Source organism: Halyomorpha halys, unplaced genomic scaffold (genome assembly GCF_000696795.3).
Source record: "Halyomorpha halys isolate HHAL.00 unplaced genomic scaffold, Hhal_1.1 Scaffold913.1, whole genome shotgun sequence".
NCBI classification, from domain to species: Eukaryota; Metazoa; Arthropoda; class Insecta; order Hemiptera; family Pentatomidae; genus Halyomorpha; species Halyomorpha halys.
Genome location: NW_027115547.1, coordinates 370,727 through 374,836, shown reverse-complemented (window position 1 = coordinate 374,836; position 4,110 = coordinate 370,727). Strand labels below are relative to the sequence as shown.

Below are 4,110 nucleotides of genomic sequence, written 5' to 3'. Positions count from 1 at the left end.
AATATAAAAATAAAAATAGGCTAAGCAATAAGAATAAAATATAACAAATTAAATGAGGTTTAAATCTAATGTAACCAGGGGGGTGGCGTCAGTGGAAGGCTTCCAGATCCTCGGCTGTATTAATGATGACAACAATGAAATATAATTTCTTACTTATTAAAAAAAAGAACTCTTAATTTTTATCTTTAATATTATAGGTTGCATTGTTAATTTAATCGGGGAAATTAGTTATTAGTAGACCAAAGGTTCATTATAAAAATCAATAACAATATTTACCTATGTACCAAAACCCTCAAGGTTGAACTTAACCAAAAGCTCCAATCTAAGTTACGACCCATTGAAAGTTTGCCCGACGATGATTTATCATATATTACTTATTTACTGATTAATTTTTAGGAATATTGCATTCTTGGTTTAGACCTCGTGAAACTAATTGAATTTGGAGAATCTTTTTTTTTTTTATAGCTAAAAGTAAAATCATTCTTTATAACAACACTCAAATTAATATATTTAAAATTAACTGCTCTGAAAGGAAGAATTAAAAATCAAAAGGATCTCATGTTTTCAAAATTCTTTTTTTTATGGGAAGATTATTTTTTATTATTAATAAATTTATTTTAATTCCGCATTGTTTAAAAATAATTTGTAACTTGTAGGATAAAAAGTGTTTTCTGTCTGTTGGAGGTACAGACCATTCAAACAAAACAAACAACCTTCCACTAATATTGTAATCTTTGTGACCTCTATTTTTGTTAATTTAATAATTCATGATGTGTGATTTCCGGAGTCCCTTCTTTCGGTAAAACCTCTTCAATAAGTTTGCACCAGTCCTGACCATCTTGTGATAATAAATACAAGCAATTCGTGTTTACTACTTTTTCAAACTTCTGAATCAATACTTAAAATGAACATTTAATATAGCAATTAATTGATTGTTAACCTTAGTTCACCTATCTAAATCAAAAGACCTTGTGTTTAATTTTTTTTTATTGGATGAGCACTGACTTGCATTAATAATTTCTATGTCACATTTGATATTCATACCTCGTCTACTTCTCGTTATGCGCCTTGGATTCCTGGAATAAACCGTCAAGAATTATATTATATGAATTATGCATGACTTAGAATGGCTTTTGCAAGATTTTCCTGGAACGAACTCTAGTTTTTGCTACGTAGAAGATAATTTTTCATGATTTGATTACTCCTTTAAAAGCTCAACTTAAAGGAATTGTGTTAAGACCATGACAGATCTCAGCTGTCACTCTTCCTAGCCTACAAGTTTGAAATAAATTCATTTAGTAAAACAGGACTGTGTTTATTCCGAAGATTATTAATTTTAATCTTCTACATAGTTTTAATGATTCTTCCCTCAAACTAAACTATTCTTTCCCAACCATCCCTAACCAATGAATTATGCCAATAATTCATTATAATTATCATAATTATGTCAATATCCAAGGATTGTATGAATTTACAGTTTCCAATCTTACTATGTTCAATCATACATTCAAAATTCCCAAAGTTATTTGGTGGTGCATGCTTTCGCAATTTTTGGATATTTAAAATTTAAAATTAGGTATTAGCATAAACTTGTAGAATAGAAATATAGCAACAACAACACATCCAATCTTGTAAAACCTTTATTTTTTCTTATTGAAAATCGATTTACAGCTTTATACCTTCATCAGCTTTTATTTAAGTAGAGATAGAATGATGTCGAAAATGTGCGTCATAAATAAAAAATTAACAAGACTAAAATGGATATAAACAATCTCTATTTGAATATTATATATTGAAAATTCGAATTTATTCGTACGAGAACTTTTTTGGCTCATTGTGAGGTTAATACTAATTTAAAAATAATATTACTTTCTTCTACACTAATTTTTAATTTAAAGTTATTTCCTATGAATTAGTTAATGTTCTTTCAATCTACAAGCACTTATAGGTTGTAGTTGAATATTAATAAATTTTATTATAAGTGTGTGAAGTGTGCCTTCAACCTATGCCAGGCACTCCTTCACTTTTGAATCACTGGATTGATTTTAGTGGACTGCATAAAAATCACTAAAATCTATTGTATAAATTACAGTTGAAATAGGGGGTGGCCGAAACAACAGGTGTGTTAGTTAATTTTGAATAATGGGTCTATGATTGAATGACGCTGATGATGATAGTTGAATTGTATTGATAGGTGGACTTACTCCATGGCTCGGTTATCCTTTCTTTCTTTCTAGATTTCCTCCCTCCCCCTCCTCTGTTCCGGGAGCCACTCCAAGGTGTCTACTCATTTTCATTACATACATTTACATACATACTATACATTTACACACATTTTCTGGTAGAAGATAGATGAAGAGAAATAAATGGCAGCCTCTGGCCAAGGCACGCTGGCGAGTGTCAGTGTGAGTGCTTTTGTTTTCTCGGCCGCATGGGGCCCTGGTGTTATGATTAGCTATATGATTTTGATTGTTTCAAATCTTCCGTTTGAACGGACCAATAAATAATGTAATTTTATATAGTCCTAAGAAATAGGTAATATATCCTAGTGAATACATTCAAAAGAAAAAACACAGGACGCAGCTAATTCTGCAGAGAAATCCTAGCTCTCTTCATACCCAGCCTTCAACTAAGCAATATCTAAGAAGCAAATGGAATAGAGGCAGTCACGCACAATTTTAGCATCAGAACAAACCATAAAAATATTGTATTTAAAAACAATTTTGATCCTTTTTCTCAACTTTATTCTTTTTAAACTTCCAACGTTTCGACCACTTAGGTCATTTTCAAGGATTCCTTTACTTTGTTTTCATTTTTTCTTTTAAAATTCTTTAAATGCCTAATTGCCTTTGTGCCATAAATTCTTCTATACAATTCCTTCCCAAATTTAAAACTTTTACTAACCACTTTTCTTACTATTATTTTCATTTGCAAACTCCAAACAGAACCTGTCTATAAAATTGTATAGAAGAATTTATGGGACAAGGGCAATTAGCCGGCATTTAAAGAATTTTAAAAGAAAAAATGAAAACAAAGTAAAGGAATCCTTGAAAATGACCTAAGTGGTCGAAACGTTGGAAGTTTAAAAAGAATAAAGTTGAGAAAAAGGATCAAAAGTGTTTTTAAATAAACTAAACCACTTTCAAACAAGTATATTAATGAAAAATATTGTTTTTAAAGCAAGAAATTAGAAAGTTAAATCGAGTAAAAAAAGTTACCATTTATCGCATCGAGATCTCACTCCCCCATACATTGAAATCAGGGAAGATTGCAGATACGTACAGTTAATACTTCTTCTATTGTAGCCCATAAGAAGGCTCAGATGATTGCGCCAAAACTTATCTCTAAACAAAATGACAAACCGTAATATGTTATTTAGCATTGAGTGATACCAAATATAATAAATATATTATAGTTATAAAATTATAATAGTTTAGTTCATTGATACATAAGATGATTATGATTCAATTTCGGTGTAAGAGTACTGTTCTATAAATAGTTAAAGAGTCAACCTGGTTATATAAAAGAATTACATATAAAAGAAAGTAACCGTGCTAGTAATCATTATTTCACAGTCATTTTTCTATATATATTTTTTTTTACTTAGACAAAGAACTTCACGATTTTGTTTTCAACCCAGCCAGAGTATTCTTAATTTTTTCAGCCCAAAATGCTTGCTAAAAATGGAATATGATAAAGATTTGTGAAGTTCAGGTTGTAGCGAGAGGGAGCAAGCGGTGACGACCAGTCTAACTCATAGTCCACGTCTTTGACGACATCGACTACAGCAACTCCCGAACATTCCTATGACTCCGTCATCAAGGAGGGGAGTCCTGTAGTGAGAGGGAGCAAGCAGTGCGATCACAACTCACCAGAGCACAGCACCTCGAGCCTCACTGGAGCTCCCAAATTTACATATTGCATTATTTTGTAAAAACACATTGTCATTTTTATATAGTTAATAATTTCTGTACATAATACTTAGCAATATATGTACAATGAATAATAAATAATAACAATGCAATGCACGAACCTATCTCAAGCAGACATCTACCGACCGCTTCTCGGTCACAGCCGCATGGACTAGGCCTATAAATAAGGGACTCTAAA

At 31.2% G+C, this 4,110-nt stretch overlaps 1 long non-coding RNA gene across 1 annotated transcript in view; it reads right to left on the bottom strand.

The window, feature by feature from the left end:
* Window positions 1-4,110, bottom strand: part of LOC106687090 (uncharacterized) — an 18,774-nt gene that overhangs the window by 7,608 nt on the left and 7,056 nt on the right. The window contains exon 2 of the long non-coding RNA XR_001344121.2: window positions 3,219-3,344. This is a non-coding gene — a long non-coding RNA (uncharacterized lncRNA). The remainder of the gene's footprint in view (window positions 1-3,218; window positions 3,345-4,110) is intronic.